The sequence below is a fragment of the Chiloscyllium punctatum genome, chromosome 31 (assembly GCF_047496795.1).
Source record: "Chiloscyllium punctatum isolate Juve2018m chromosome 31, sChiPun1.3, whole genome shotgun sequence".
In the NCBI taxonomy this organism is placed as follows: domain Eukaryota; kingdom Metazoa; phylum Chordata; class Chondrichthyes; order Orectolobiformes; family Hemiscylliidae; genus Chiloscyllium; species Chiloscyllium punctatum.
This window is the reverse complement of record NC_092769.1, coordinates 9,586,638-9,612,669: the sequence shown is the minus strand read 5'-3', so window position 1 is coordinate 9,612,669 and position 26,032 is coordinate 9,586,638. Positions and strand designations below refer to the sequence as shown.

The window sequence follows — 26,032 nt, the reverse complement described above, 5'->3', positions numbered from 1 at the left end:
TGCGCAGGCGGCCCGGTTCAAAGGCAGGGAAGAAGCTGATGCGCTGGTGTGACAGCGCACCACGAATTCCTGAACTTGTCTGTCTGTCAAACGTACCCCAAAGTCGTCTCTGAAAGGCTTCATTTGGAAGCTGTCTGTCGTTATTCAACGCGCGAGAGTTGGCACCGGAGGTCCTGAATCATGTTTTGGAGCAGTTCGCACGTTAGTGGCTCATTCAATCAGCAACAGCAATGAAAAAAAAAACATACACTCTGAGAGGAACCTCCGGACCTGTGCTGTCATAGCGTCGCTAGTATTAAGGTGGGCCCCGAGATCTAAGCCATGTTGGAACTGTAACGGAGCAATCGACAGAGAGGCTACAGAATGACATCGCATCCATTTAATTTTCTTTAAATCACTCCAGAGCAGGAAAATGTTCACGGAGAGGGCGAGTGGAGAAGTGTGGCAATTGAAGCTCTGGTGAAACTCCTTCTTTGTGATTCACTCAGCAAACAGAGACGTGAAGGTGACTCAGGCGTGAGAGCTCTTCACATCGAGAACAAAAAGCAATCAAGGGCAGTTAGCACCTCTTCCGGAGTGGCGGTGGGGTGAGGTAATTACCTTTTGAGTTCTGTTACTATGTTCAGAAACTGCCTTTTAGATTGAGGTGAACAGAAACTCCATTTCTAATAAGCACCATGGAAGTTAGCAAAATGTATTGAGTCGCTTCTCGTCGATTCCCGCACAGGTTTCCGACTCACTTGGTATCCATGTGGCTCATGTCCAGGAGTGAACATCTCTGCAGCAAATTGCACGGTTAAGGTAAAAGGCACGGAAAGTGTCATCTCGAACTGGCTCCGAGGTCAGAACATCCTCACAATGTGATCTGTCGCTCTCGGAATGTAATGCGACCTCCGGTTTTAGGGTAGAGACTTTCTTTGGGACCCTTATTCTGCAAAACAGACACAGTGACTGAATAAATGCTGCACGGTATGATTTGGAACACGGCCTGCTCAGCTTTGTGCATTTTCCCTGTAGTCCGGCGTGTTTCGTGTTCCGTGTAAACGTGTAAGTCGTCCTTTTTCGAGCAATGGGTGAAATCATTTAGCAAAGCAAGAATCGAAATTGCAGTAATGTCAAGCAGCTCATGGTTATTTGACCAAATCAGAAGCGAACATATATTGTCACGCACTCACAGATACATTTGTAGCTGAAAAGAGTCCGAGAAGATAGACTCAGCTTAAAATTGATTTTTGTCTGGATTGATGGGCTATCATTATCTGCTGCGATATTGACATTGCAGCCGGGCACATCCCAGCAGCTGTGCGAGTCGGAGAGGGATCATGGAACCCTTTTCATGTGACTTTGCGTCTGTTGTTATGCAGGGGCACAATTGGAAATGCAAGAAAAGGGGCGGTGCGGTCGGCTGGTAGTGTGGCCGAGCGGTCTAAGGCGCTGGATCCAGGTTCCAGTCTTGAAAGGGGCGCGGGTTCGAATCCCGCCACTGCCATTTCTGCTGTTTAACTCCAATGCTGCAGCTTGTTAAAATGCTGTTTCCGCCCCCACTGTATTGATGTTAAAAACAAAAGTAAAATGGGTTTGCTTCCCGGGGAATTAACTGTGGTGTGGGACAGTGCCACGCGGAAAATCGCAAACAGCTCTGCTGTCCCAGGCAATTTGACCGTTTTCTGGAACCGAATGGAGACTGTTATTTCATCGCTGTTGTGATGAAACACTGCAGAAACGAACGACTTCCTTACTTTTGCTCCGACTGACCATACTCCGTGAAATTTCCCCGGACCCACAGTTGAGGATTTTTGCTGCTGGAAGTTACCTCAGAAACCCTGTTAACTCGTAATGTGGTGACTCGGCTCGTCGTTATTTGGTTTTCTGGCCAATGGGAAAATCGATCCAATGAATTTCGATGTCACACGTTATTGAATTTCTCCCATTTCCTTTATTTCCGTCCTGGAGGCATCGGAACGGAAAGGGAATCTCATCGAGACTGTGATTGGTGAACTTCACTTTTTATGGCCCCTTCTTATTATGTTCTTTCTTTCTCTCTTTTCAGCATTGTCTGTGAAGTGTTGGTGCACTATGGCTGCAGTATGTTTGAAAGAGTAGTTTGGAATTGCACTGTTGTTAGTTGTGAGATTACTTTATGACTCATGCCCTCGGACTGTCTCACATTTAGCATTCATGCATCTCTGTGTCTGAAAATGCATTAGGCATGCCAGTTTTGTTTGTGTTCCGTGTTAAATGCTTACTCTTTTGCGATTCGCTCAGTACATTACGAGTTAACAGGGTTTCTGAGGTAACTTCCAGCAGCAAAAATCCTCAACTGAGGGTCTGGGAAAATTTCACGGAGTATGGTCAGTCGGAGCAAAAGTAAGGAAGTCGTTCGTTTCTGCAGTGTTTCACAATACTACCTTTCCCGTGAGCAGTCGAACAGACGAAACGATTGTGTCACAGAGAGCGACGGCAAGCTCTGCTAAAAAGTAATCCTTTAAAGCCGGTGTAAGCAACACGTCGGTATTGGGGTACACCGCGTGGAATCAGATACTTCGGTGTATCTCGTCCATGCTCACCACATAGCCAAAGTTAAACAAGTCCCGTTCCCCAGCATTTGGCCCCGATCCCGCTAAACCCATCCTATCCAGAAACTCATCCGATTACCTTTGCAATTTTCTGAGTGTAATCGCCTCCTCCACTTCCTCTGGTAGCTCATTCCAAACACGCACAACATTCTGTGTGGGAAATGTGCCTCAGGTCCTTTGTCAATTTCAGCCCACTCACCTTAAACCGATGCTCTCGATTTTTCAACTCACCCCAACTTGGGTAAAACACATAAATACTCAGTTTACAACCCTTCCATAAGATCATGTCGCAGCCGTTATGCTGCGGGGAAAGTCGTCCCAGCTTATTCCACCTCGCCCTACGTTCCAAACATTGACGACATCCTTGTCTATATTTTGACATCAATTTCACGTCGTTTTTTTTACGTTTTCAAGATGTTAATTTCGCTGGACAATAACAGGCTATTGGAAACAGAAAGGTGAAACGTAGAATTGCTTCAACTTTCAGTGCTGGATGCCACTGAGCTGCAGTACGGCAGCCTCGGCTGGTTTCTGTAGTGTAGTGGTCATCACGTTCGCCTGCCACGCGAAAGGTCCCCTGTTCGAAACTGGGCAAAAACTGCTTTCTTTTTCAAGTGCAGCCTTTCACATGCACAAGAACGGAGCTTCCTTGCTTGCTTTCCCATCTGCAAACCTGCCTTCGAATTTGCTTGAACGAATCTGCTCTCGTAGTGAAATGCAAGGCAACTCCATTTAATTACCGTGCAAAGCGTTATAAAGTTTTTCTCCAACCTGGTTCTGATCATATGCCATTCTGTTTGAGAGTGTAGTTGCCGCGTTCTGATCCTTCCACGAAAAGCAGTACCGCATTTGCATTCCTTGCGCAGGCGGCCCGGTTCAAAGGCAGGGAAGAAGCTGATGCGCTGGTGTCACAGCGCACCACGAATTCCTGAACTTGTCTGTCTGTCAAACGTACCCCAAAGTCGTCTCTGAAAGGCTTCATTTGGAAGCTGTCTGTCGTTATTCAACGCGCGAGAGTTGGCACCGGAGGTCCTGAATCATGTTTTGGAGCAGTTCGCACGTTAGTGGCTCATTCAATCAGCAACAGCAATGAAAAAAAACATACACTCTGAGAGGAACCTCCGGACCTGTGCTGTCATAGCGTCGCTAGTATGAAGGTGCGCCCCGAGATCTAAGCCATGTTGGAACTGTAACGGAGTAATCGACAGAGAGGCTACAGAATGACATCGCATCCATTTAATTTTCTTTAAATCACTGACGAGCAGGAAAATGTTCACGGAGAGGGCGAGTGGAGAAGTGTGGCAATTGAAGCTCTGGTGAAACTCCTTCTTTGTGATTCACTCAGCAAACAGAGACGTGAAGGTGACTCAGGCGTGAGAGCTCTTCACATCGAGAACAAAAAGCAATCAAGGGCAGTTAGCACCTCTTCCGGAGTGGGGGTGGGGTGAGGTAATTACCTTTTGAGTTCTGTTACTATGTTCAAAACTGCCTTTTAGATTGAGGTGAACAGAAACTCCATTTCTAATAAGCACCATGGAAGTTAGCAAAATGTATTGAGTCGCTTCTCGTCGATTCCCGCACAGGTTTCCGACTCACTTGGTATCCATGTGGCTCATGTCCAGGAGTGAACATCTCTGCTGCAAATTGCACGGTTAAGGTAAAAGGCACGGAAAGTGTCATCTCGAACTGGCTCCGAGGTCAGAGCATCCTCACAATGTGATCTGTCGCTCTCGGAATGTAATGCGACCTCCGGTTTTAGGGCAGAGAACTTTCTTTGGGACCCTTATTCTGCAAAACAGACACAGTGACTGAATAAATGCTGCACGGTATGATTTGGAACACGGCCTGCTCAGCTTTGTGCATTTTCCCTGTAGTCCGGTGTGTTTCGTGTTCCGTGTAAACGTGAAAGTCGTCCTTTTTCGAGCAATGGGTGAAATCATTTAGCAAAGCAAGAATCGAAATTGCAGTAATGTCAAGCAGCTCATGGTTATTTGACCAAATCATAAGCGAACATATATTGTCACGCACTCACAGATACATTTGTAGCTGAAAAGAGTCCGAGAAGATAGACTCAGCTTAAAATTGATTTTTGTCTGGATTGATGGGCTATCATTATCTGCTGCGAAAAACATTGACATTGCAGCCGGGCACATCCCAGCAGCTGTGCGAGTCGGAGAGGGATCATGGAACCCTTTTCATGTGACTTTGCGTCTGTTGTTATGCAGGGGCACAATTGGAAATGCAAGAAAAGGGGCTGCGCGGTCGGCTGGTAGTGTGGCCGAGCGGTCTAAGGCGCTGGATCCAGGTTCCGGTCTTGAAAGGGGCGCGGGTTCGAATCCCGCCACTGACATTTCTGCTGTTTAACTCCAATGCTGCAGCTTGTTAAAATGCTGTTTCCCCCCCCCCCCCACTGTATTGATGTTGAAAACAAAAGTAAAATGCGTTTGCTTCCCGGGGAATTAACTGTGGTGTGGGACAGTGCCACGCGGAAAATCGCAAACAGCTCTGCTGTTCCAGGCAATTTGAGCGTTTACTGGAACCGAATGGAGACTGTTATTTCATCGCTGTTGTGATGAAACACTGCAGAAACGAACGACTTCCTTACTTTTGTTCCGACTGACCATACTCCGTGAAATTTCCCCGGACCCACAGCTGAGGATTTTTGCTGCTGGAAGTTACCTCAGAAACCCTGTTAACTCGTAATGTGGTGACTCGACTCGTCGTTATTTGGTTTTCTGGTCAATGGGGAAATCGATCCAATGAATTTCGATGTCACATGTTATTGAATTTCTCCCATTTCCTTTATTTCCGTCCTGGAGGCATCGGAACGGAAAGGGAATCTCATCGAGACTGTGATTGGTGAAATTCACTTTTTATGGCCCCTTCTTATTATGTTCTTTCTTTCTCTCTTTTCAGCATTGTCTGGGAAGTGTTGGTGCACTAAGGCTGCAGTATGTTTGAAAGAGTAGTTTGGAATTGCCCTGTTGTTAGTTGTGAGATTACTTTATGACTCATGCCCTCGGACTGTCTCACATTTAGCATTCATGCATCTCTGTGTCTGAAAATGCATTAGGCATGCCAGTTTTGTTTTTGTTCCGTGTTAAATGCTTACTGTTTTGCAATTCGCTGAGTACATTACGAGTTAACAGGGTTTCTGAGGTAACTTCCAGCAGCAGAAATCCTCAACTGAGGGTCTGGGAAAATTTCACGGAGTATGGTCAGTCGGAGCAAAAGTAAGGAAGTCGCTCGTTTCTGCAGTGTTTCACAATACTACCTTTCCCGTGAGCAGTCGAACAGACGAAACGATTGTGTCACAGAGAGCGACGGCAAGCTCTGCTAAAAAGTAATCCTTTAAAGCCGGTGTAAGCAACACGTCGGTATTGGGGTACACCGCGTGGAATCAGATACTTCGGTGTATCTCGTCCATGCTCACCACATAGCCAAAGTTAAACAAGTCCCGTTCCCCAGCATTTGGCCCCGATCCCGCTAAACCCATCCTATCCAGAAACTCATCCGATTACCTTTGCAATTTTCTGAGTGTAATCGCCTCCTCCACTTCCTCTGGTAGCTCATTCCAAACACGCACAACATTCTGTGTGGGAAATGTGCCTCAGGTCCTTTGTCAATTTCAGCCCACTCACCTTAAACCGATGCTCTCGATTTTTCAACTCACCCCAACTTGGGTAAAACACATAAATACTCAGTTTACAACCCTTCCATAAGATCATGTCGCAGCCGTTATGCTGCGGGGAAAGTCGTCCCAGCTTATTCCACCTCGCCCTACGTTCCAAACATTGACGACATCCTTGTCTATATTTTGACATCAATTTCACGTCGTTTTTTTTACGTTTTCAAGATGTTAATTTCGCTGGACAATAACAGGCTATTGGAAACAGAAAGGTGAAACGTAGAATTGCTTCAACTTTCAGTGCTGGATGCCACTGAGCTGCAGTACGGTAGCCTCGGCTGGTTTCTGTAGTGTAGTGGTCATCACGTTCGCCTGCCACGCGAAAGGTCCCCTGTTCGAAACTGGGCAAAAACTGCTTTCTTTTTCAAGTGCAGCCTTTCACATGCACAAGAACGGAGCTTCCTTGCTTGCTTTCCCATCTGCAAACCTGCCTTCGAATTTGCTTGAACGAATCTGCTCTCGTCGTGAAATGCAAGGCAACTCCATTTAATTACTGTGCAAAGCGTTATAAAGTTTTTCTCCAACCTGGTTCTGATCATATGCCATTCTGTTTGAGAGTGTAGTTGCCGCGTTCTGATCCTTCCACGAAAAGCAGTACCGCATTTGCATTCCTTGCGCAGGCGGCCCGGTTCAAAGGCAGGGAAGAAGCTGATGCGCTGGTGTGACAGCGCACCACGAATTCCTGAACTTGTCTGTCTGTCAAACGTACCCCAAAGTCGTCTCTGAAAGGCTTCATTTGGAAGCTGTCTGTCGTTATTCAACGCGCGAGAGTTGGCACCGGAGGTCCTGAATCATGTTTTGGAGCAGTTCGCACGTTAGTGGCTCATTCAATCAGCAACAGCAATGAAAAAAAAACATACACTCTGAGAGGAACCTCCGGACCTGTGCTGTCATAGCGTCGCTAGTATTAAGGTGCGCCCCGAGATCTAAGCCATGTTGGAACTGTAACGGAGCAATCGACAGAGAGGCTACAGAATGACATCGCATCCATTTAATTTTATTTAAATCACTCCAGAGCAGGAAAATGTTCACGGAGAGGGCGAGTGGAGAAGTGTGGCAATTGAAGCTCTGGTGAAACTCCTTCTTTGTGATTCACTCAGCAAACAGAGACGTGAAGGTGACTCAGGCGTGAGAGCTCTTCACATCGAGAACAAAAAGCAATCAAGGGCAGTTAGCACCTCTTCCGGAGTGGCGGTGGGGTGAGGTAATTACCTTTTGAGTTCTGTTACTATGTTCAGAAACTGCCTTTTAGATTGAGGTGAACAGAAACTCCATTTCTAATAAGCACCATGGAAGTTAGCAAAATGTATTGAGTCGCTTCTCGTCGATTCCCGCACAGGTTTCCGACTCACTTGGTATCCATGTGGCTCATGTCCAGGAGTGAACATCTCTGCAGCAAATTGCACGGTTAAGGTAAAAGGCACGGAAAGTGTCATCTCGAACTGGCTCCGAGGTCAGAACATCCTCACAATGTGATCTGTCGCTCTCGGAATGTAATGCGACCTCCGGTTTTAGGGTAGAGAACTTTCTTTGGGACCCTTATTCTGCAAAACAGACACAGTGACTGAATAAATGCTGCACGGTATGATTTGGAACACGGCCTGCTCAGCTTTGTGCATTTTCCCTGTAGTCCGGCGTGTTTCGTGTTCCGTGTAAACGTGTAAGTCGTCCTTTTTCGAGCAATGGGTGAAATCATTTAGCAAAGCAAGAATCGAAATTGCAGTAATGTCAAGCAGCTCATGGTTATTTGACCAAATCAGAAGCGAACATATATTGTCACGCACTCACAGATACATTTGTAGCTGAAAAGAGTCCGAGAAGATAGACTCAGCTTAAAATTGATTTTTGTCTGGATTGATGGGCTATCATTATCTGCTGCGATATTGACATTGCAGCCGGGCACATCCCAGCAGCTGTGCGAGTCGGAGAGGGATCATGGAACCCTTTTCATGTGACATTGCGTCTGTTGTTATGCAGGGGCACAATTGGAAATGCAAGAAAAGGGGCGATGCGGTCGGCTGGTAGTGTGGCCGAGCGGTCTAAGGCGCTGGATCCAGGTTCCAGTCTTGAAAGGGGCGCGGGTTCGAATCCCGCCACTGCCATTTCTGCAGTTTAACTCCAATGCTGCAGCTTGTTAAAATGCTGTTTCCGCCCCCACTGTATTGATGTTAAAAACAAAAGTAAAATGGGTTTGCTTCCCGGGGAATTAACTGTGGTGTGGGACAGTGCCACGCGGAAAATCGCAAACAGCTCTGCTGTCCCAGGCAATTTGACCGTTTTCTGGAACCGAATGGAGACTGTTATTTCATCGCTGTTGTGATGAAACACTGCAGAAACGAACGACTTCCTTACTTTTGCTCCGACTGACCATACTCCGTGAAATTTCCCCGGACCCACAGTTGAGGATTTTTGCTGCTGGAAGTTACCTCAGAAACCCTGTTAACTCGTAATGTGGTGACTCGGCTCGTCGTTATTTGGTTTTCTGGCCAATGGGAAAATCGATCCAATGAATTTCGATGTCACACGTTATTGAATTTCTCCCATTTCCTTTATTTCCGTCCTGGAGGCATCGGAACGGAAAGGGAATCTCATCGAGACTGTGATTGGTGAACTTCACTTTTTATGGCCCCTTCTTATTATGTTCTTTCTTTCTCTCTTTTCAGCATTGTCTGTGAAGTGTTGGTGCACTATGGCTGCAGTATGTTTGAAAGAGTAGTTTGGAATTGCACTGTTGTTAGTTGTGAGATTACTTTATGACTCATGCCCTCGGACTGTCTCACATTTAGCATTCATGCATCTCTGTGTCTGAAAATGCATTAGGCATGCCAGTTTTGTTTGTGTTCCGTGTTAAATGCTTACTCTTTTGCGATTCGCTCAGTACATTACGAGTTAACAGGGTTTCTGAGGTAACTTCCAGCAGCAAAAATCCTCAACTGAGGGTCTGGGAAAATTTCACGGAGTATGGTCAGTCGGAGCAAAAGTAAGGAAGTCGTTCGTTTCTGCAGTGTTTCACAATACTACCTTTCCCGTGAGCAGTCGAACAGACGAAACGATTGTGTCACAGAGAGCGACGGCAAGCTCTGCTAAAAAGTAATCCTTTAAAGCCGGTGTAAGCAACACGTCGGTATTGGGGTACACCGCGTGGAATCAGATACTTCGGTGTATCTCGTCCATGCTCACCACATAGCCAAAGTTAAACAAGTCCCGTTCCCCAGCATTTGGCCCCGATCCCGCTAAACCCATCCTATCCAGAAACTCATCCGATTACCTTTGCAATTTTCTGAGTGTAATCGCCTCCTCCACTTCCTCTGGTAGCTCATTCCAAACACGCACAACATTCTGTGTGGGAAATGTGCCTCAGGTCCTTTGTCAATTTCAGCCCACTCACCTTAAACCGATGCTCTCGATTTTTCAACTCACCCCAACTTGGGTAAAACACATAAATACTCAGTTTACAACCCTTCCATAAGATCATGTCGCAGCCGTTATGCTGCGGGGAAAGTCGTCCCAGCTTATTCCACCTCGCCCTACGTTCCAAACATTGACGACATCCTTGTCTATATTTTGACATCAATTTCACGTCGTTTTTTTTACGTTTTCAAGATGTTAATTTCGCTGGACAATAACAGGCTATTGGAAACAGAAAGGTGAAACGTAGAATTGCTTCAACTTTCAGTGCTGGATGCCACTGAGCTGCAGTACGGCAGCCTCGGCTGGTTTCTGTAGTGTAGTGGTCATCACGTTCGCCTGCCACGCGAAAGGTCCCCTGTTCGAAACTGGGCAAAAACTGCTTTCTTTTTCAAGTGCAGCCTTTCACATGCACAAGAACGGAGCTTCCTTGCTTGCTTTCCCATCTGCAAACCTGCCTTCGAATTTGCTTGAACGAATCTGCTCTCGTCGTGAAATGCAAGGCAACTCCATTTAATTACTGTGCAAAGCGTTATAAAGTTTTTCTCCAACCTGGTTCTGATCATATGCCATTCTGTTTGAGAGTGTAGTTGCCGCGTTCTGATCCTTCCACGAAAAGCAGTACCGCATTTGCATTCCTTGCGCAGGCGGCCCGGTTCAAAGGCAGGGAAGAAGCTGATGCGCTGGTGTCACAGCGCACCACGAATTCCTGAACTTGTCTGTCTGTCAAACGTACCCCAAAGTCGTCTCTGAAAGGCTTCATTTGGAAGCTGTCTGTCGTTATTCAACGCGCGAGAGTTGGCACCGGAGGTCCTGAATCATGTTTTGGAGCAGTTCGCACGTTAGTGGCTCATTCAATCAGCAACAGCAATGAAAAAAAAAACATACACTCTGAGAGGAACCTCCGGACCTGTGCTGTCATAGCGTCGCTAGTATTAAGGTGCGCCCCGAGATCTAAGCCATGTTGGAACTGTAACGGAGCAATCGACAGAGAGGCTGCAGAATGACATCGCATCCATTTAATTTTCTTTAAATCACTGACGAGCAGGAAAATGTTCACGGAGAGGGCGAGTGGAGAAGTGTGGCAATTGAAGCTCTGGTGAAACTCCTTCTTTGTGATTCACTCAGCAAACAGAGACGTGAAGGTGACTCAGGCGTGAGAGCTCTTCACATCGAGAACAAAAAGCAATCAAGGGCAGTTAGCACCTCTTCCGGAGTGGCGGTGGGGTGAGGTAATTACCTTTTGAGTTCTGTTACTATGTTCAGAAACTGCCTTTTAGATTGAGGTGAACAGAAACTCCATTTCTAATAAGCACCATGGAAGTTAGCAAAATGTATTGAGTCGCTTCTCGTCGATTCCCGCACAGGTTTCCGACTCACTTGGTATCCATGTGGCTCATGTCCAGGAGTGAACATCTCTGCAGCAAATTGCACGGTTAAGGTAAAAGGCACGGAAAGTGTCATCTCGAACTGGCTCCGAGGTCAGAACATCCTCACAATGTGATCTGTCGCTCTCGGAATGTAATGCGACCTCCGGTTTTAGGGTAGAGACTTTCTTTGGGACCCTTATTCTGCAAAACAGACACAGTGACTGAATAAATGCTGCACGGTATGATTTGGAACACGGCCTGCTCAGCTTTGTGCATTTTCCCTGTAGTCCGGCGTGTTTCGTGTTCCGTGTAAACGTGTAAGTCGTCCTTTTTCGAGCAATGGGTGAAATCATTTAGCAAAGCAAGAATCGAAATTGCAGTAATGTCAAGCAGCTCATGGTTATTTGACCAAATCAGAAGCGAACATATATTGTCACGCACTCACAGATACATTTGTAGCTGAAAAGAGTCCGAGAAGATAGACTCAGCTTAAAATTGATTTTTGTCTGGATTGATGGGCTATCATTATCTGCTGCGATATTGACATTGCAGCCGGGCACATCCCAGCAGCTGTGCGAGTCGGAGAGGGATCATGGAACCCTTTTCATGTGACTTTGCGTCTGTTGTTATGCAGGGGCACAATTGGAAATGCAAGAAAAGGGGCGGTGCGGTCGGCTGGTAGTGTGGCCGAGCGGTCTAAGGCGCTGGATCCAGGTTCCAGTCTTGAAAGGGGCGCGGGTTCGAATCCCGCCACTGCCATTTCTGCTGTTTAACTCCAATGCTGCAGCTTGTTAAAATGCTGTTTCCGCCCCCATTGTATTGATGTTAAAAACAAAAGTAAAATGGGTTTGCTTCCCGGGGAATTAACTGTGGTGTGGGACAGTGCCACGCGGAAAATCGCAAACAGCTCTGCTGTCCCAGGCAATTTGACCGTTTTCTGGAACCGAATGGAGACTGTTATTTCATCGCTGTTGTGATGAAACACTGCAGAAACGAACGACTTCCTTACTTTTGCTCCGACTGACCATACTCCGTGAAATTTCCCCGGACCCACAGTTGAGGATTTTTGCTGCTGGAAGTTACCTCAGAAACCCTGTTAACTCGTAATGTGGTGACTCGGCTCGTCGTTATTTGGTTTTCTGGCCAATGGGAAAATCGATCCAATGAATTTCGATGTCACACGTTATTGAATTTCTCCCATTTCCTTTATTTCCGTCCTGGAGGCATCGGAACGGAAAGGGAATCTCATCGAGACTGTGATTGGTGAACTTCACTTTTTATGGCCCCTTCTTATTATGTTCTTTCTTTCTCTCTTTTCAGCATTGTCTGTGAAGTGTTGGTGCACTATGGCTGCAGTATGTTTGAAAGAGTAGTTTGGAATTGCACTGTTGTTAGTTGTGAGATTACTTTATGACTCATGCCCTCGGACTGTCTCACATTTAGCATTCATGCATCTCTGTGTCTGAAAATGCATTAGGCATGCCAGTTTTGTTTGTGTTCCGTGTTAAATGCTTACTCTTTTGCGATTCGCTCAGTACATTACGAGTTAACAGGGTTTCTGAGGTAACTTCCAGCAGCAAAAATCCTCAACTGAGGGTCTGGGAAAATTTCACGGAGTATGGTCAGTCGGAGCAAAAGTAAGGAAGTCGTTCGTTTCTGCAGTGTTTCACAATACTACCTTTCCCGTGAGCAGTCGAACAGACGAAACGATTGTGTCACAGAGAGCGACGGCAAGCTCTGCTAAAAAGTAATCCTTTAAAGCCGGTGTAAGCAACACGTCGGTATTGGGGTACACCGCGTGGAATCAGATACTTCGGTGTATCTCGTCCATGCTCACCACATAGCCAAAGTTAAACAAGTCCCGTTCCCCAGCATTTGGCCCCGATCCCGCTAAACCCATCCTATCCAGAAACTCATCCGATTACCTTTGCAATTTTCTGAGTGTAATCGCCTCCTCCACTTCCTCTGGTAGCTCATTCCAAACACGCACAACATTCTGTGTGGGAAATGTGCCTCAGGTCCTTTGTCAATTTCAGCCCACTCACCTTAAACCGATGCTCTCGATTTTTCAACTCACCCCAACTTGGGTAAAACACATAAATACTCAGTTTACAACCCTTCCATAAGATCATGTCGCAGCCGTTATGCTGCGGGGAAAGTCGTCCCAGCTTATTCCACCTCGCCCTACGTTCCAAACATTGACGACATCCTTGTCTATATTTTGACATCAATTTCACGTCGTTTTTTTTACGTTTTCAAGATGTTAATTTCGCTGGACAATAACAGGCTATTGGAAACAGAAAGGTGAAACGTAGAATTGCTTCAACTTTCAGTGCTGGATGCCACTGAGCTGCAGTACGGCAGCCTCGGCTGGTTTCTGTAGTGTAGTGGTCATCACGTTCGCCTGCCACGCGAAAGGTCCCCTGTTCGAAACTGGGCAAAAACTGCTTTCTTTTTCAAGTGCAGCCTTTCACATGCACAAGAACGGAGCTTCCTTGCTTGCTTTCCCATCTGCAAACCTGCCTTCGAATTTGCTTGAACGAATCTGCTCTCGTCGTGAAATGCAAGGCAACTCCATTTAATTACTGTGCAAAGCGTTATAAAGTTTTTCTCCAACCTGGTTCTGATCATATGCCATTCTGTTTGAGAGTGTAGTTGCCGCGTTCTGATCCTTCCACGAAAAGCAGTACCGCATTTGCATTCCTTGCGCAGGCGGCCCGGTTCAAAGGCAGGGAAGAAGCTGATGCGCTGGTGTCACAGCGCACCACGAATTCCTGAACTTGTCTGTCTGTCAAACGTACCCCAAAGTCGTCTCTGAAAGGCTTCATTTGGAAGCTGTCTGTCGTTATTCAACGCGCGAGAGTTGGCACCGGAGGTCCTGAATCATGTTTTGGAGCAGTTCGCACGTTAGTGGCTCATTCAATCAGCAACAGCAATGAAAAAAAAAACATACACTCTGAGAGGAACCTCCGGACCTGTGCTGTCATAGCGTCGCTAGTATTAAGGTGCGCCCCGAGATCTAAGCCATGTTGGAACTGTAACGGAGCAATCGACAGAGAGGCTGCAGAATGACATCGCATCCATTTAATTTTCTTTAAATCACTGACGAGCAGGAAAATGTTCACGGAGAGGGCGAGTGGAGAAGTGTGGCAATTGAAGCTCTGGTGAAACTCCTTCTTTGTGATTCACTCAGCAAACAGAGACGTGAAGGTGACTCAGGCGTGAGAGCTCTTCACATCGAGAACAAAAAGCAATCAAGGGCAGTTAGCACCTCTTCCGGAGTGGCGGTGGGGTGAGGTAATTACCTTTTGAGTTCTGTTACTATGTTCAGAAACTGCCTTTTAGATTGAGGTGAACAGAAACTCCATTTCTAATAAGCACCATGGAAGTTAGCAAAATGTATTGAGTCGCTTCTCGTCGATTCCCGCACAGGTTTCCGACTCACTTGGTATCCATGTGGCTCATGTCCAGGAGTGAACATCTCTGCAGCAAATTGCACGGTTAAGGTAAAAGGCACGGAAAGTGTCATCTCGAACTGGCTCCGAGGTCAGAACATCCTCACAATGTGATCTGTCGCTCTCGGAATGTAATGCGACCTCCGGTTTTAGGGTAGAGACTTTCTTTGGGACCCTTATTCTGCAAAACAGACACAGTGACTGAATAAATGCTGCACGGTATGATTTGGAACACGGCCTGCTCAGCTTTGTGCATTTTCCCTGTAGTCCGGCGTGTTTCGTGTTCCGTGTAAACGTGTAAGTCGTCCTTTTTCGAGCAATGGGTGAAATCATTTAGCAAAGCAAGAATCGAAATTGCAGTAATGTCAAGCAGCTCATGGTTATTTGACCAAATCAGAAGCGAACATATATTGTCACGCACTCACAGATACATTTGTAGCTGAAAAGAGTCCGAGAAGATAGACTCAGCTTAAAATTGATTTTTGTCTGGATTGATGGGCTATCATTATCTGCTGCGATATTGACATTGCAGCCGGGCACATCCCAGCAGCTGTGCGAGTCGGAGAGGGATCATGGAACCCTTTTCATGTGACTTTGCGTCTGTTGTTATGCAGGGGCACAATTGGAAATGCAAGAAAAGGGGCGGTGCGGTCGGCTGGTAGTGTGGCCGAGCGGTCTAAGGCGCTGGATCCAGGTTCCAGTCTTGAAAGGGGCGCGGGTTCGAATCCCGCCACTGCCATTTCTGCTGTTTAACTCCAATGCTGCAGCTTGTTAAAATGCTGTTTCCGCCCCCATTGTATTGATGTTAAAAACAAAAGTAAAATGGGTTTGCTTCCCGGGGAATTAACTGTGGTGTGGGACAGTGCCACGCGGAAAATCGCAAACAGCTCTGCTGTCCCAGGCAATTTGACCGTTTTCTGGAACCGAATGGAGACTGTTATTTCATCGCTGTTGTGATGAAACACTGCAGAAACGAACGACTTCCTTACTTTTGCTCCGACTGACCATACTCCGTGAAATTTCCCCGGACCCACAGTTGAGGATTTTTGCTGCTGGAAGTTACCTCAGAAACCCTGTTAACTCGTAATGTGGTGACTCGGCTCGTCGTTATTTGGTTTTCTGGCCAATGGGAAAATCGATCCAATGAATTTCGATGTCACACGTTATTGAATTTCTCCCATTTCCTTTATTTCCGTCCTGGAGGCATCGGAACGGAAAGGGAATCTCATCGAGACTGTGATTGGTGAACTTCACTTTTTATGGCCCCTTCTTATTATGTTCTTTCTTTCTCTCTTTTCAGCATTGTCTGTGAAGTGTTGGTGCACTATGGCTGCAGTATGTTTGAAAGAGTAGTTTGGAATTGCACTGTTGTTAGTTGTGAGATTACTTTATGACTCATGCCCTCGGACTGTCTCACATTTAGCATTCATGCATCTCTGTGTCTGAAAATGCATTAGGCATGCCAGTTTTGTTTGTGTTCCGTGTTAAATGCTTACTCTTTTGCGATTCGCTCAGTACATTACGAGTTAACAGGGTTTCTGAGGTAACTTCCAGCAGCAAAAATCCTCAACTGAGGGTCTGGGAAAATTTCACGGAGTATGGTCAGTCGGAGCAAAAGTAAGGAAGTCGTTCGTTTCTGCAGTGTTTCACAATACTACCTTTCCCGTGAGCAGTCGAACAGACGAAACGATTGTGTCACAGAGAGCGACGGCAAGCTCTGCTAAAAAGTAATCCTTTAAAGCCGGTGTAAGCAACACGTCGGTATTGGGGTACACCGCGTGGAATCAGATACTTCGGTGTATCTCGTCCATGCTCACCACATAGCCAAAGTTAAACAAGTCCCGTTCCCCAGCATTTGGCCCCGATCCCGCTAAACCCATCCTATCCAGAAACTCATCCGATTACCTTTGCAATTTTCTGAGTGTAATCGCCTCCTCCACTTCCTCTGGTAGCTCATTCCAAACACGCACAACATTCTGTGTGGGAAATGTGCCTCAGGTCCTTTGTCAATTTCAGCCCACTCACCTTAAACCGATGCTCTCGATTTTTCAACTCACCCCAACTTGGGTAAAACACATAAATACTCAGTTTACAACCCTTCCATAAGATCATGTCGCAGCCGTTATGCTGCGGGGAAAGTCGTCCCAGCTTATTCCACCTCGCCCTACGTTCCAAACATTGACGACATCCTTGTCTATATTTTGACATCAATTTCACGTCGTTTTTTTTACGTTTTCAAGATGTTAATTTCGCTGGACAATAACAGGCTATTGGAAACAGAAAGGTGAAACGTAGAATTGCTTCAACTTTCAGTGCTGGATGCCACTGAGCTGCAGTACGGCAGCCTCGGCTGGTTTCTGTAGTGTAGTGGTCATCACGTTCGCCTGCCACGCGAAAGGTCCCCTGTTCGAAACTGGGCAAAAACTGCTTTCTTTTTCAAGTGCAGCCTTTCACATGCACAAGAACGGAGCTTCCTTGCTTGCTTTCCCATCTGCAAACCTGCCTTCGAATTTGCTTGAACGAATCTGCTCTCGTCGTGAAATGCAAGGCAACTCCATTTAATTACTGTGCAAAGCGTTATAAAGTTTTTCTCCAACCTGGTTCTGATCATATGCCATTCTGTTTGAGAGTGTAGTTGCCGCGTTCTGATCCTTCCACGAAAAGCAGTACCGCATTTGCATTCCTTGCGCAGGCGGCCCGGTTCAAAGGCAGGGAAGAAGCTGATGCGCTGGTGTCACAGCGCACCACGAATTCCTGAACTTGTCTGTCTGTCAAACGTACCCCAAAGTCGTCTCTGAAAGGCTTCATTTGGAAGCTGTCTGTCGTTATTCAACGCGCGAGAGTTGGCACCGGAGGTCCTGAATCATGTTTTGGAGCAGTTCGCACGTTAGTGGCTCATTCAATCAGCAACAGCAATGAAAAAAAAAACATACACTCTGAGAGGAACCTCCGGACCTGTGCTGTCATAGCGTCGCTAGTATTAAGGTGCGCCCCGAGATCTAAGCCATGTTGGAACTGTAACGGAGCAATCGACAGAGAGGCTGCAGAATGACATCGCATCCATTTAATTTTCTTTAAATCACTGACGAGCAGGAAAATGTTCACGGAGAGGGCGAGTGGAGAAGTGTGGCAATTGAAGCTCTGGTGAAACTCCTTCTTTGTGATTCACTCAGCAAACAGAGACGTGAAGGTGACTCAGGCGTGAGAGCTCTTCACATCGAGAACAAAAAGCAATCAAGGGCAGTTAGCACCTCTTCCGGAGTGGCGGTGGGGTGAGGTAATTACCTTTTGAGTTCTGTTACTATGTTCAGAAACTGCCTTTTAGATTGAGGTGAACAGAAACTCCATTTCTAATAAGCACCATGGAAGTTAGCAAAATGTATTGAGTCGCTTCTCGTCGATTCCCGCACAGGTTTCCGACTCACTTGGTATCCATGTGGCTCATGTCCAGGAGTGAACATCTCTGCAGCAAATTGCCCGTTTAAGGTAAAAGGCACGGAAAGTGTCATCTCGAACTGGCTCCGAGGTCAGAACATCCTCACAATGTGATCTGTCGCTCTCGGAATGTAATGCGACCTCCGGTTTTAGGGTAGAGACTTTCTTTGGGACCCTTATTCTGCAAAACAGACACAGTGACTGAATAAATGCTGCACGGTATGATTTGGAACACGGCCTGCTCAGCTTTGTGCATTTTCCCTGTAGTCCGGCGTGTTTCGTGTTCCGTGTAAACGTGTAAGTCGTCCTTTTTCGAGCAATGGGTGAAATCATTTAGCAAAGCAAGAATCGAAATTGCAGTAATGTCAAGCAGCTCATGGTTATTTGACCAAATCAGAAGCGAACATATATTGTCACGCACTCACAGATACATTTGTAGCTGAAAAGAGTCCGAGAAGATAGACTCAGCTTAAAATTGATTTTTGTCTGGATTGATGGGCTATCATTATCTGCTGCGATATTGACATTGCAGCCGGGCACATCCCAGCAGCTGTGCGAGTCGGAGAGGGATCATGGAACCCTTTTCATGTGACTTTGCGTCTGTTGTTATGCAGGGGCACAATTGGAAATGCAAGAAAAGGGGCGGTGCGGTCGGCTGGTAGTGTGGCCGAGCGGTCTAAGGCGCTGGATCCAGGTTCCAGTCTTGAAAGGGGCGCGGGTTCGAATCCCGCCACTGCCATTTCTGCTGTTTAACTCCAATGCTGCAGCTTGTTAAAATGCTGTTTCCGCCCCCATTGTATTGATGTTAAAAACAAAAGTAAAATGGGTTTGCTTCCCGGGGAATTAACTGTGGTGTGGGACAGTGCCACGCGGAAAATCGCAAACAGCTCTGCTGTCCCAGGCAATTTGACCGTTTTCTGGAACCGAATGGAGACTGTTATTTCATCGCTGTTGTGATGAAACACTGCAGAAACGAACGACTTCCTTACTTTTGCTCCGACTGACCATACTCCGTGAAATTTCCCCGGACCCACAGTTGAGGATTTTTGCTGCTGGAAGTTACCTCAGAAACCCTGTTAACTCGTAATGTGGTGACTCGGCTCGTCGTTATTTGGTTTTCTGGCCAATGGGAAAATCGATCCAATGAATTTCGATGTCACACGTTATTGAATTTCTCCCATTTCCTTTATTTCCGTCCTGGAGGCATCGGAACGGAAAGGGAATCTCATCGAGACTGTGATTGGTGAACTTCACTTTTTATGGCCCCTTCTTATTATGTTCTTTCTTTCTCTCTTTTCAGCATTGTCTGTGAAGTGTTGGTGCACTATGGCTGCAGTATGTTTGAAAGAGTAGTTTGGAATTGCACTGTTGTTAGTTGTGAGATTACTTTATGACTCATGCCCTCGGACTGTCTCACATTTAGCATTCATGCATCTCTGTGTCTGAAAATGCATTAGGCATGCCAGTTTTGTTTGTGTTCCGTGTTAAATGCTTACTCTTTTGCGATTCGCTCAGTACATTACGAGTTAACAGGGTTTCTGAGGTAACTTCCAGCAGCAAAAATCCTCAACTGAGGGTCTGGGAAAATTTCACGGAGTATGGTCAGTCGGAGCAAAAGTAAGGAAGTCGTTCGTTTCTGCAGTGTTTCACAATACTACCTTTCCCGTGAGCAGTCGAACAGACGAAACGATTGTGTCACAGAGAGCGACGGCAAGCTCTGCTAAAAAGTAATCCTTTAAAGCCGGTGTAAGCAACACGTCGGTATTGGGGTACACCGCGTGGAATCAGATACTTCGGTGTATCTCGTCCATGCTCACCACATAGCCAAAGTTAAACAAGTCCCGTTCCCCAGCATTTGGCCCCGATCCCGCTAAACCCATCCTATCCAGAAACTCATCCGATTACCTTTGCAATTTTCTGAGTGTAATCGCCTCCTCCACTTCCTCTGGTAGCTCATTCCAAACACGCACAACATTCTGTGTGGGAAATGTGCCTCAGGTCCTTTGTCAATTTCAGCCCACTCACCTTAAACCGATGCTCTCGATTTTTCAACTCACCCCAACTTGGGTAAAACACATAAATACTCAGTTTACAACCCTTCCATAAGATCATGTCGCAGCCGTTATGCTGCGGGGAAAGTCGTCCCAGCTTATTCCACCTCGCCCTACGTTCCAAACATTGACGACATCCTTGTCTATATTTTGACATCAATTTCACGTCGTTTTTTTTACGTTTTCAAGATGTTAATTTCGCTGGACAATAACAGGCTATTGGAAACAGAAAGGTGAAACGTAGAATTGCTTCAACTTTCAGTGCTGGATGCCACTGAGCTGCAGTACGGCAGCCTCGGCTGGTTTCTGTAGTGTAGTGGTCATCACGTTCGCCTGCCACGCGAAAGGTCCCCTGTTCGAAACTGGGCAAAAACTGCTTTCTTTTTCAAGTGCAGCCTTTCACATGCACAAGAACGGAGCTTCCTTGCTTGCTTTCCCATCTGCAAACCTGCCTTCGAATTTGCTTGAACGAATCTGCTCTCGTCGTGAAATGCAAGGCAACTCCATTTAATTACTGTGCAAAGCGTTATAAAGTTTTTCTCCAACCTGGTTCTGATCATATGCCATTCTGTTTGAGAGTGTAGTTGCCGCGTTCTGATCCTTCCACGAAAAGCAGTACCGCATTTGCATTCCTTGCGCAGGCGGCCCGGTTCAAAGGCAGGGAAGAAGCTGATGCGCTGGTGTCACAGCGCACCACGAATTCCTGAACTTGTCTGTCTGTCAAACGTACCCCAAAGTCGTCTCTGAAAGGCTTCATTTGGAAGCTGTCTGTCGTTATTCAACGCGCGAGAGTTGGCACCGGAGGTCCTGAATCATGTTTTGGAGCAGTTCGCACGTTAGTGGCTCATTCAATCAGCAACAGCAATGAAAAAAAAAACATACACTCTGAGAGGAACCTCCGGACCTGTGCTGTCATAGCGTCGCTAGTATTAAGGTGCGCCCCGAGATCTAAGCCATGTTGGAACTGTAACGGAGCAATCGACAGAGAGGCTACAGAATGACATCGCATCCATTTAATTTTCTTTAAATCACTCCAGAGCAGGAAAATGTTCACGGAGAGGGCGAGTGGAGAAGTGTGGCAATTGAAGCTCTGGTGAAACTCCTTCTTTGTGATTCACTCAGCAAACAGAGACGTGAAGGTGACTCAGGCGTGAGAGCTCTTCACATCGAGAACAAAAAGCAATCAAGGGCAGTTAGCACCTCTTCCGGAGTGGCGGTGGGGTGAGGTAATTACCTTTTGAGTTCTGTTACTATGTTCAGAAACTGCCTTTTAGATTGAGGTGAACAGAAACTCCATTTCTAATAAGCACCATGGAAGTTAGCAAAATGTATTGAGTCGCTTCTCGTCGATTCCCGCACAGGTTTCCGACTCACTTGGTATCCATGTGGCTCATGTCCAGGAGTGAACATCTCTGCAGCAAATTGCACGGTTAAGGTAAAAGGCACGGAAAGTGTCAACTCGAACTGACTCCGAGGTCAGAACATCCTCACAATGTGATCTGTCGCTCTCGGAATGTAATGCGACCTCCGGTTTTAGGGTAGAGACTTTCTTTGGGACCCTTATTCTGCAAAACAGACACAGTGACTGAATAAATGCTGCACGGTATGATTTGGAACACGGCCTGCTCAGCTTTGTGCATTTTCCCTGTAGTCCGGCGTGTTTCGTGTTCCGTGTAAACGTGTAAGTCGTCCTTTTTCGAGCAATGGGTGAAATCATTTAGCAAAGCAAGAATCGAAATTGCAGTAATGTCAAGCAGCTCATGGTTATTTGACCAAATCAGAAGCGAACATATATTGTCACGCACTCACAGATACATTTGTAGCTGAAAAGAGTCCGAGAAGATAGACTCAGCTTAAAATTGATTTTTGTCTGGATTGATGGGCTATCATTATCTGCTGCGATATTGACATTGCAGCCGGGCACATCCCAGCAGCTGTGCGAGTCGGAGAGGGATCATGGAACCCTTTTCATGTGACTTTGCGTCTGTTGTTATGCAGGGGCACAATTGGAAATGCAAGAAAAGGGGCGGTGCGGTCGGCTGGTAGTGTGGCCGAGCGGTCTAAGGCGCTGGATCCAGGTTCCAGTCTTGAAAGGGGCGCGGGTTCGAATCCCGCCACTGCCATTTCTGCTGTTTAACTCCAATGCTGCAGCTTGTTAAAATGCTGTTTCCGCCCCCACTGTATTGATGTTAAAAACAAAAGAAAAATGGGTTTGCTTCCCGGGGAATTAACTGTGGTGTGGGACAGTGCCACGCGGAAAATCGCAAACAGCTCTGCTGTCCCAGGCAATTTGACCGTTTTCTGGAACCGAATGGAGACTGTTATTTCATCGCTGTTGTGATGAAACACTGCAGAAACGAACGACTTCCTTACTTTTGCTCCGACTGACCATACTCCGTGAAATTTCCCCGGACCCACAGTTGAGGATTTTTGCTGCTGGAAGTTACCTCAGAAACCCTGTTAACTCGTAATGTGGTGACTCGGCTCGTCGTTATTTGGTTTTCTGGCCAATGGGAAAATCGATCCAATGAATTTCGATGTCACACGTTATTGAATTTCTCCCATTTCCTTTATTTCCGTCCTGGAGGCATCGGAACGGAAAGGGAATCTCATCGAGACTGTGATTGGTGAACTTCACTTTTTATGGCCCCTTCTTATTATGTTCTTTCTTTCTCTCTTTTCAGCATTGTCTGTGAAGTGTTGGTGCACTATGGCTGCAGTATGTTTGAAAGAGTAGTTTGGAATTGCACTGTTGTTAGTTGTGAGATTACTTTATGACTCATGCCCTCGGACTGTCTCACATTTAGCATTCATGCATCTCTGTGTCTGAAAATGCATTAGGCATGCCAGTTTTGTTTGTGTTCCGTGTTAAATGCTTACTCTTTTGCGATTCGCTCAGTACATTACGAGTTAACAGGGTTTCTGAGGTAACTTCCAGCAGCAAAAATCCTCAACTGAGGGTCTGGGAAAATTTCACGGAGTATGGTCAGTCGGAGCAAAAGTAAGGAAGTCGTTCGTTTCTGCAGTGTTTCACAATACTACCTTTCCCGTGAGCAGTCGAACAGACGAAACGATTGTGTCACAGACAGCGACGGCAAGCTCTGCTAAAAAGTAATCCTTTAAAGCCGGTGTAAGCAACACGTCGGTATTGGGGTACACCGCGTGGAATCAGATACTTCGGTGTATCTCGTCCATGCTCACCACATAGCCAAAGTTAAACAAGTCCCGTTCCCCAGCATTTGGCCCCGATCCCGCTAAACCCATCCTATCCAGAAACTCATCCGATTACCTTTGCAATTTTCTGAGTGTAATCGCCTCCTCCACTTCCTCTGGTAGCTCATTCCAAACACGCACAACATTCTGTGTGGGAAATGTGCCTCAGGTCCTTTGTCAATTTCAGCCCACTCACCTTAAACCGATGCTCTCGATTTTTCAACTCACCCCAACTTGGGTAAAACACATAAATACTCAGTTTACAACCCTTCCATAAGATCATGTCGCAGCCGTTATGCTGCGGGGAAAGTCGTCCCAGCTTATTCCACCTCGCCCTACGTTCCAAACATTGACGACATCCTTGTCTATATTTTGACATCAATTTCACGTCGTTTTTTTTACGTTTTCAAGATGTTAATTTCGCTGGACAATAACAGGCTATTGGAAACAGAAAGGTGAAACGTAGAATTGCTTCAACTTTCAGTGCTGGATGCCACTGAGCTGCAGTACGGCAGCCTCGGCTGGTTTCTGTAGTGTAGTGGTCATCACGTTCGCCTGCCACGCGAAAGGTCCCCTGTTCGAAACTGGGCAAAAACTGCTTTCTTTTTCAAGTGCAGCCTTTCACATGCACAAGAACGGAGCTTCCTTGCTTGCTTTCCCATCTGCAAACCTGCCTTCGAATTTGCTTGAACGAATCTGCTCTCGTCGTGAAATGCAAGGCAACTCCATTTAATTACTGTGCAAAGCGTTATAAAGTTTTTCTCCAACCTGGTTCTGATCATATGCCATTCTGTTTGAGAGTGCAGTTGCCGCGTTCTGATCCTTCCACGAAAAGCAGTACCGCATTTGCATTCCTTGCGCAGGCGGCCCGGTTCAAAGGCAGGGAAGAAGCTGATGCGCTGGTGTCACAGCGCACCACGAATTCCTGAACTTGTCTGTCTGTCAAACGTACCCCAAAGTCGTCTCTGAAAGGCTTCATTTGGAAGCTGTCTGTCGTTATTCAACGCGCGAGAGTTGGCACCGGAGGTCCTGAATCATGTTTTGGAGCAGTTCGCACGTTAGTGGCTCATTCAATCAGCAACAGCAATGAAAAAAAAAACATACACTCTGAGAGGAACCTCCGGACCTGTGCTGTCATAGCGTCGCTAGTATTAAGGTGCGCCCCGAGATCTAAGCCATGTTGGAACTGTAACGGAGCAATCGACAGAGAGGCTACAGAATGACATCGCATCCATTTAATTTTCTTTAAATCACTCCAGAGCAGGAAAATGTTCACGGAGAGGGCGAGTGGAGAAGTGTGGCAATTGAAGCTCTGGTGAAACTCCTTCTTTGTGATTCACTCAGCAAACAGAGACGTGAAGGTGACTCAGGCGTGAGAGCTCTTCACATCGAGAACAAAAAGCAATCAAGGGCAGTTAGCACCTCTTCCGGAGTGGCGGTGGGGTGAGGTAATTACCTTTTGAGTTCTGTTACTATGTTCAGAAACTGCCTTTTAGATTGAGGTGAACAGAAACTCCATTTCTAATAAGCACCATGGAAGTTAGCAAAATGTATTGAGTCGCTTCTCGTCGATTCCCGCACAGGTTTCCGACTCACTTGGTATCCATGTGGCTCATGTCCAGGAGTGAACATCTCTGCAGCAAATTGCACGGTTAAGGTAAAAGGCACGGAAAGTGTCATCTCGAACAGGCTCCGAGGTCAGAGCATCCTCACAATGTGATCTGTCGCTCTCGGAATGTAATGCGACCTCCGGTTTTAGGGTAGAGAACTTTCTTTGGGACCCTTATTCTGCAAAACAGACACAGTGACTGAATAAATGCTGCACGGTATGATTTGGAACACGGCCTGCTCAGCTTTGTGCATTTTCCCTGTAGTCCGGCGTGTTTCGTGTTCCGTGTAAACGTGTAAGTCGTCCTTTTTCGAGCAATGGGTGAAATCATTTAGCAAAGCAAGAATCGAAATTGCAGTAATGTCAAGCAGCTCATGGTTATTTGACTAAATCATAAGCGAACATATATTGTCACGCACTCACAGATACATTTGTAGCTGAAAAGAGTCCGAGAAGATAGACTCAGCTTAAAATTGATTTTTGTCTGGATTGATGGGCTATCATTATCTGCTGCGACATTGACATTGCAGCCGGGCACATCCCAGCAGCTGTGCGAGTCGGAGAGGGATCATGGAACCCTTTTCATGTGACTTTGCGTCTGTTGTTATGCAGGGGCACAATTGGAAATACAAGAAAAGGGGCGGTGCGGTCGGCTGGTAGTGTGGCCGAGCGGTCTAAGGCGCTGGATCCAGGTTCCAGTCTTGAAAGGGGCGCGGGTTCGAATCCCGCCACTGCCATTTCTGCTGTTTAACTCCAATGCTGCAGCTTGTTAAAATGCTGTTTCCGCCCCCACTGTATTGATGTTAAAAACAAAAGTAAAATGGGTTTGCTTCCCGGGGAATTAACTGTGGTGTGGGACAGTGCCACGCGGAAAATCGCAAACAGCTCTGCTGTCCCAGGCAATTTGACCGTTTTCTGGAACCGAATGGAGACTGTTATTTCATCGCTGTTGTGATGAAACACTGCAGAAACGAACGACTTCCTTACTTTTGCTCCGACTGACCATACTCCGTGAAATTTCCCCGGACCCACAGTTGAGGATTTTTGCTGCTGGAAGTTACCTCAGAAACCCTGTTAACTCGTAATGTGGTGACTCGGCTCGTCGTTATTTGGTTTTCTGGCCAATGGGAAAATCGATCCAATGAATTTCGATGTCACACGTTATTGAATTTCTCCCATTTCCTTTATTTCCGTCCTGGAGGCATCGGAACGGAAAGGGAATCTCAT

The 26,032-nt window shown here is 46.5% G+C and overlaps 14 non-coding genes across 14 annotated transcripts; all 14 read left to right on the top strand.

Annotated features, from left to right (window-relative positions):
• The first annotated feature begins 1,407 nt into the window (after positions 1 to 1,407).
• On the top strand, positions 1,408 to 1,489 carry trnal-cag (transfer RNA leucine (anticodon CAG)). Its single transcript has one exon. It is a non-coding gene; the product is annotated as a tRNA-Leu (tRNA).
• Positions 1,490 to 3,103: 1,614 nt separating this feature from the next.
• On the top strand, positions 3,104 to 3,176 carry trnag-gcc (transfer RNA glycine (anticodon GCC)). The gene has a single exon. It is a non-coding gene; the product is annotated as a tRNA-Gly (tRNA).
• Positions 3,177 to 6,545: 3,369 nt separating this feature from the next.
• trnag-gcc (transfer RNA glycine (anticodon GCC)) lies at positions 6,546 to 6,618 on the top strand. The gene has a single exon. It is a non-coding gene; the product is annotated as a tRNA-Gly (tRNA).
• A 1,666-nt stretch (positions 6,619 to 8,284) lies between these two features.
• On the top strand, positions 8,285 to 8,366 carry trnal-cag (transfer RNA leucine (anticodon CAG)). The gene has a single exon. It is a non-coding gene; the product is annotated as a tRNA-Leu (tRNA).
• A 1,614-nt stretch (positions 8,367 to 9,980) lies between these two features.
• trnag-gcc (transfer RNA glycine (anticodon GCC)) lies at positions 9,981 to 10,053 on the top strand. The gene has a single exon. It is a non-coding gene; the product is annotated as a tRNA-Gly (tRNA).
• A 1,666-nt stretch (positions 10,054 to 11,719) lies between these two features.
• On the top strand, positions 11,720 to 11,801 carry trnal-cag (transfer RNA leucine (anticodon CAG)). Its single transcript has one exon. It is a non-coding gene; the product is annotated as a tRNA-Leu (tRNA).
• A 1,614-nt stretch (positions 11,802 to 13,415) lies between these two features.
• trnag-gcc (transfer RNA glycine (anticodon GCC)) lies at positions 13,416 to 13,488 on the top strand. Its single transcript has one exon. It is a non-coding gene; the product is annotated as a tRNA-Gly (tRNA).
• A 1,666-nt stretch (positions 13,489 to 15,154) lies between these two features.
• On the top strand, positions 15,155 to 15,236 carry trnal-cag (transfer RNA leucine (anticodon CAG)). Its single transcript has one exon. It is a non-coding gene; the product is annotated as a tRNA-Leu (tRNA).
• A 1,614-nt stretch (positions 15,237 to 16,850) lies between these two features.
• trnag-gcc (transfer RNA glycine (anticodon GCC)) lies at positions 16,851 to 16,923 on the top strand. Its single transcript has one exon. It is a non-coding gene; the product is annotated as a tRNA-Gly (tRNA).
• Positions 16,924 to 18,589: 1,666 nt separating this feature from the next.
• On the top strand, positions 18,590 to 18,671 carry trnal-cag (transfer RNA leucine (anticodon CAG)). The gene has a single exon. It is a non-coding gene; the product is annotated as a tRNA-Leu (tRNA).
• A 1,614-nt stretch (positions 18,672 to 20,285) lies between these two features.
• trnag-gcc (transfer RNA glycine (anticodon GCC)) lies at positions 20,286 to 20,358 on the top strand. Its single transcript has one exon. It is a non-coding gene; the product is annotated as a tRNA-Gly (tRNA).
• Positions 20,359 to 22,024: 1,666 nt separating this feature from the next.
• Positions 22,025 to 22,106, top strand: trnal-cag (transfer RNA leucine (anticodon CAG)). The gene has a single exon. It is a non-coding gene; the product is annotated as a tRNA-Leu (tRNA).
• Positions 22,107 to 23,720: 1,614 nt separating this feature from the next.
• trnag-gcc (transfer RNA glycine (anticodon GCC)) lies at positions 23,721 to 23,793 on the top strand. The gene has a single exon. It is a non-coding gene; the product is annotated as a tRNA-Gly (tRNA).
• A 1,667-nt stretch (positions 23,794 to 25,460) lies between these two features.
• trnal-cag (transfer RNA leucine (anticodon CAG)) lies at positions 25,461 to 25,542 on the top strand. The gene has a single exon. It is a non-coding gene; the product is annotated as a tRNA-Leu (tRNA).
• Positions 25,543 to 26,032: the final 490 nt, after the last annotated feature.